This window comes from Piliocolobus tephrosceles, chromosome 5 (genome assembly GCF_002776525.5).
Source record: "Piliocolobus tephrosceles isolate RC106 chromosome 5, ASM277652v3, whole genome shotgun sequence".
NCBI lineage: Eukaryota > Metazoa > Chordata > Mammalia > Primates > Cercopithecidae > Piliocolobus > Piliocolobus tephrosceles.
In genome coordinates, this window is record NC_045438.1 from 18,158,242 (window position 1) to 18,165,119 (window position 6,878).

Consider the following 6,878-nt stretch of genomic DNA (forward strand, 5'->3'; position numbering starts at 1 on the left):
GAGGCAACAAGAGCGAAATTCCGGCTCAAACAACAAAAAACAGGAAAAGCTATAGTGGCATAAAATTCTCTTTAATAAAAGTGAAGTTCGAGATATGGTGTGTCACCTGATGCCACCACTGAACTAGGCTTCTGAGGAGAAGAATGGAAGACAGAAGAGCTTCCAATGTGAAATGTTAAGTTTCCAATTTCAAGAATATATCCAAACTACAGGCCCTGAAAGCCCTGCTTTGGTCCTTCTGCTGGCACAGGCTGGCTTTTTTCATGCTCTTGACTTCAATTTCTACATTTTTTTTTTTTTTTAATTCATGCTGCTTACCTTGCCAGGAAAATGTAAGAATAAAATGGACTAGCCAATATTGGCACACAGCTGTGCATGAGAACTCATTTTTTTCCATAAATATTTAGCTTAAAGAATGACTAGAACAGTAAAAATTACCTGAATAACTGTTCCTGCCTCCGTTTCTGAGATGTGGAAAGAATTATAAAAGCAAAGTCATGGAAGGAAATACTTAGGATAATAAACCAGCAAAACTAAAAGACTGCCACTAACAACAAACCCAATATTTTATCTTCACCCGTCCTGTTTGATCTCAAAAAGGGCATTAAAATTCCTTCTCTGAAGAGGTGAGTCAGAAAGCACAGGTGTGGAAGATCAGGTCACCACAGAAGTAGACAGAGCCAAAGAGGTCCTCTGGGGACTGGACGCCAGATGTCGGTACGGCAATGAGGAAGGGCAGTCTAAAAGACCAGCCTAGCCAGAATCGCACTAGCTGTGAACCAAACAGGCTGCGCCCGGTTAGAAGGCGGAGGGTGCCCCGCGATGTGCTGGGAACTGTGCTTATGTTTCTCAACATAAAGCGGAGTATTGATAAACCCCAAGAGAACAAACTGTGCTGTGCTAACCAGGCTGTGCAGGGCTGAACGCACATTAGATACTTGATAAATGACCGATTGGTTGCTGAGGGAATTTTTTAAAGAATCAGCAAAATGATGTGTTTATCTGTGTTTGTACATATGTGTAAGATTAACCCATTAATTTCCTGAAAAAAAATTAAATTACAGAATTTTCCAGTCCTCAGTAGCCCTTTTGACTGAGTTCTTCAATCATCTAAGCGAAAAAAAGTGTTGCAGTGGCCACCCCCAATGGGTGCATCTCGAGATGGGGAGGGCTTCTGTGCGTTCCTGATGTCTCAACAGGGCCAAGCAGAGGGCTTGACCCAGCGGAACTGTCTTCCCAATACCAATGCAGCGATAATTCGTTTTGTCAAACCGTTACGGGGCAGAAGAGTGACTTTTTCTAGTTTTAAATGAATTCTACAAGATGAACATGGATTATATTAACAAGAACAGTGGTAAGAAATTTCGTAGGTTTTTTTTTTTGTTTTGTTTTGTTTTGTTTTTTTTTTGAGATGGAGTCTGGCTCTGTCTCCCAGGCTGGAATACAGTGGCAAGATCTTGGCTCACTGCAACCTCTGCCTCCTGGGTTCAAGCAATTCTCCTGCCTCAGCCTCCCGAGTAGCTGGGAGGTACATGCTACAATACCTGGCTAATTTTTGTATTTTTTTAGTAGAGACGGGGTTTCACCATGTTGGGCAGGCTGGTCTTGAACTCCTGACCTTATGATCCGCCCGCCTCGGCCTCCCCAAGTGCTGGGATTACAGGTGTGAGCCACTGTGCGCAGCAGGACATTTTTTCAAACGTCCCTAACATTAGTATGTTATTTCTTAACAATAGTTCAGCCTAACCTTGAATTCTCATACTAATTTAGGGAATAAAGAAGTATTTCTTGTAAGAATATCTTCCTTGTTAAAAAGCAACCCTTTTTGTTTTTCTAATACTTCCCCCACCCACCCCCTCACACCCCACAGAATTTAGTTAAGTGGATTGCACTTCTCTTGCTGAGAAGTCTTGGCAAAAGCCCTTCCTGGTTCCCTACGAATTCCCCAGGGGACCCCTCTCCACACCTTGGTGGGAGGCATGCAGCCTGCAGAGTGGCCCCTGTACAAGCTCCTGGCCCAGGGTGCAGTGGGTGACAGTTCTGCAGCAGATGCTCACACCTCAGCAGAGGCCTCCTTTGCCTTCCACACGTCCCATTCACTCCCAACCCACTCCAAGCTTCCACGTGAGACTCCCCAGCCTGGGAGCAGGGCATGTACCAAGCAGCAGCTGGGCTGGAGGGAGCACGTAAGCAGGCGCAGTGAGTGACCAGTGTGGGCCCTGTGCTCTGCGGCCATTGCAGAGTTTTGGGTGGGAAACCTAAGGCGCTCCAGGAGGCTAAGATGATCAAGATTCCTCTCAGGCTGAATTTGATTTAAAGAAATGAACAGTTCCTGTATACCTTCATTTATGGGCTGAGTGTTCTACCTACAAGGAAGCAAAAGGAGACACAATGGACAATGGCCGGGGGGGTTGGCCTTGCCTTGAACATGAGGATGCGGTAGCGAAGCCTCATGAGTTTCCTGGATAATAAAAATACATGTGAACTGGGCAAGCCTGAACACCCTTGATAATGAGGGAAAGTTCCTTTCTGCAGTTCTTTTCAGCTCTTGTATCCAATTCTCAGCACACAGTATCCACAGTGGAACTAAAATGGGTGTGGTTCTTCAGGCCAGCCTCTCACCTCCTCCCTGGACCCCTCCTGTGAGCGGGGCCCACCTGGAGCCCCACGCAGGAGCAGCAGCAGTCACGCTTTCTGCAGCATTTCATTGCATCATGTGTTCTGAGAAACCTGGATTCCTTTCCTAGAAAAATACTGAAGTCTTGGCTATTTAAAACAAGCTAAATAGCCTTCTGATTTGTTTATTTCATCCAGCGTTTTTTTAAAAATCTGGCTTGATTTTCTTTAAAAACAGTCTTGTCTCGTGATGTGGATGTTTTTCTGCCCCACAGCTGATTACCACAGCCTTTTAGATGGCACTGCTGTCAGCTGAGATACTTTCTCCTGCTTCAGTAAAAATAGATGAATTCTGATTGGAGCTTGTGGAAGTTTCTCTGCATTGTCAGATGCTGATCCCCCATCAATATAAATCTTTGCCCTTCTTAAGAAATATTTTCTAATGAATTTTTGAAAAGCTAGAGGAAAAGGAAGTGCTATAAATATCCATGAATATATGTAATTTTTTGGATCTCTGGATCGTGTGCATTGCTTATCAGATACAGCAGATTTGGGGACACGGCTGGAGATGGGATGCTCAGCCGGTCTGTCACCCCTCTCCTCTTGGGAGTGGGGCACAGTGCGGGGGTGGGTGGTCAGCTGAGTCTCGCCACGACCATTTCCATGGAGGCCCACGTGACACGTGAGCCCCACGACTTGGGGGAATTCTGACATCCCTTCTTCTGTGTCAGCCTTTCCCCCTCCCCTAATGAGCACAAAGCCCCCAGACCTTGGGAGGCATGAATACAAACGTGCACTAAGACCAACATCGTGCCAGAGAGAAAGACCACTCACCTGAAACCAGATTCCTCCAGCAGGAGCGGAGTGAGGGCCAAGAGATGTGGCTATGGAGGGCTCTCCCCACTGCCCAAACGGCGACTCATCCGCCTCCTAAATTTCAGCCAAGGGAAGTAGGTCCATCCCTGATGTTCCTGAGACTGCCCAAGAAATGGTCAGAACTGCAGCTTCTTTCAGGCAACCCCTATTCACGCCAGCCAGGTTTTTATCTGTAGATAACCCTATAGGTAAAGGAAATAGGTGGGCAGGGCTGACTTCTAGCAAGATAGCTCTTTTTCATGATGACTGACAAGCTAATCTAGCTAAAATTAATAATGTCCATGGTTCCCTAGTATTTATGACTTTTGTACATTTTCATCTCACAGACCGTTCATATGTCCAGGTTCCCTTATACCTGGTCTGGACAAAACAGACAAAAATCTTTGCCTGGGTTCCAGGGAAGGGGAGGGAGGGGAGGGGAGGGAAGAGAAAAAAGTACTGGACAGTGTGTCCTGAGGCAGGCAGAGAAGGTGGATAGAGCATGTCGGGCAGGGGTGGGACCTTAGCTGGAGAGGCCAGGGAAGCCGAGACGATGCCAGCAAGGACTCCAGGTCGGGCAGGGGATTTGGTCGTGGTGTTGGGGAGAAAAGCAGTCCTGGCGGTAAGCACAAGTGTCCGAGGCATGGGAAGGGGACACCTGGCAGGTACAAGGAACAGCAGGATGTGAAGGTGGCTGGCGAACGGTAAGCAAAAGCCAAAGGAGCAGTAACCATAGGGAAGAAATGCCTGCAGGGAACATGCCATCTTGTAACACAGCATCTTTAAAATGTTTATCTTTTAAAACATAGCATAGTAAAAATGTTTTCCAATGTTTTAACAGTTCTCAAAATTACATTTCTGTGTAAGATTCTATTGTATTGACCTATCTTAATGCATGGAATCATTCCTCATAGGGGAATATTTTTGTTTCAGTTAACATCTGTGCACAAGGCTTTTGCCCTATGCTTAGGACAAGCCCCCAAATGTGACCTTCCTTGGTAAATGATTATGAGCATTTTTACACCTCATAAAATAAACACCCTAAAATACTGTAAAGTATGCTTTAGTGTAGGGTCCTCTTACAAATAGGAAAAATGAGCTTTGCTTCTGTGGGTGAGTTTTTAAAAAGTGACCTGAAAGATCTTCCCAACTCAAACATTTTCCATTTTGATCTTTTATCATGAAAGCATATTTGGGAGTATTAAAGGATCGACCAACTGACTTAAATAAAGATACGCCACATTTCTGGCTAGGAAAGCTGAAGAGTTTAAACATGTATATTCTACTAAAATTAATCTGAATTTAATTGTGGCTATAATCAAATCAAACTGATTTATGACTTAAAATAAGCAAAAGTTTAAAACAAGAACGTAAACAACAGGAACAACACCTGCACTGCCAGGTGTAATATTTATAGAAACTTTAAAGGCACACAGATGAAAGAGTAGGATCAGAACAAATACACATAAATCAATGCAAAAGAACAGTTCAACTCGTAACTAGGGTAAATATATACGGACTTAAAATATGATAGAGTTTCTATGATTGTTGTGGGGGAAATTGGCCATTTGGAAAAAATTAGTTTAAAATCTTACTTCCCAAATACATAAAAATTAGGGATAAACTATTGTAAAAAATGTGAAATCATAGCAAGAAGAAAAAAAGGTGAATATTTATCTGACTTGGTTGGAAAACATTTTAAGCATAAAAATGGAATGAATTTCAAAAAATTGATATGTCTACATAAAATGTAAAGAGTGTAATGCATATTCCAAAGTAATGTAGAGGTTTGCAACAATCACTTTTTGATAACTTACGTAATATAAGATTTGAAATAAGTAGGCAAATATACATCTCCTCAATGTGAACATGTTTATAAAATCTTTCCTTTCCCTTTTTGCTTAGAAATAAAAACCTACCTTTCTACCCATTTGGGAGGATGCAGTCTTTTTTAAAAACATGAGATCTAAGCACTATCCATGTATTTTACTATGTGTCTGTATTTTGATGTTTTCTACTACTTTTAATGAACCATCTGTCCAAAATTTATTTTCAAAATTGAGAAACCAGTAATTGGGTAAATTAGACTTTTTTTTATTGCATTATTGGTTGTGATTTAACTGTTGCCATCTGAGCTAAGCACTGTGAGAAATGAGGCGGCAATTGCAGGATAGCAAATCATGTCTCACAACAAACAGCTCAAGACAATCAGGTGAAAGGTAAGAGCAGTCCTGAAATCCATTGTGTTTTTGAGAAGCCAGAAATGTGCATTACTTTGTAGCCTTGGAGGAAATATTTCAGGAGTATAGAGAACACTCACACACAACTAGATTCAATTGAGTTAGATCAGAACAAGAGCAGACTACAAGACACTCACAAAATAAAGAGCCAAAAGGATAGGGAAGCCAACCAGCATTTGAGCAGATGACTTGGAAGGCAAACGTAACCATGTGAATAAGGGGAAGCTGTTAAGTCCAGGTACGGGGAAGAACACAGGGCTTGGAGTAAAATGACTAAAAACTCCACACCCTAGCTCCGCGATTTCATTAGCACGTGATCTGGGTGGGTGGCTTCCTTTCTCTGACCTTCCCTTTCCTCCACAGAAATAAGAATATTAGCATTAAAGTCAACAACGGCATCAACCACATCTAATACCACAGCCCCAGGGTGATCAATGAACTTCCCTACTGCCAGGGCTGAGCTGGCAGAAGGAATGTTTCCCTCCTAAGCTACAAGCAGCACAGAAACCAAGGAATGACATAATAAACACAGAGCCCAGAAAGGAAGGGCATGCCAAACGCCTCCTGAAAGCCGCTTTGTGTCTCCGAAGCACAGGGAGCTAAGTGCATGGAACACCTGGCAAGAGTAGGGAAGAGTGAGCTCTATTGGGTCAAAAGAGCATTGTTCCCAGTTGCTGGTCTTCATGGCTTGTTGCCACCTCGTGAGTGGGAACATCGACTGAGTATGGAGTGATGGAGATCCCTTACCTCTATCAATCTCAACAAGTTGGTGCAGGGATCAAATATGCTTGTGAGGGTGTGGGGTGTTTGAATACCACAATTAACTATACAAATATTAATTTGTTCTATCATTGTTGGCAAATGATTACTCATCCATCAACTCTTACCTCAACATTTGCTTCTTCTGGAGGCTTTCCAGTATTTTTCCAAAGCCATCATGTACGGCTGTGCAGGTATTATGTTGCACAATTCTAGAGGTCTACAATGCCAGCGATGCTTGGCACTACCCTGTGCACAGCCTACCCAGTTGTATGCAGAGCCCTGACCCCCATGCAGACATTTATGCAACATTTCTCTGAAATCCACACTGCACTTTATGAGGGCCTCTAGAACAACTGCCTACATATATTATACTTAATGCAACATTTGTTCTCTGATGCTTTACTC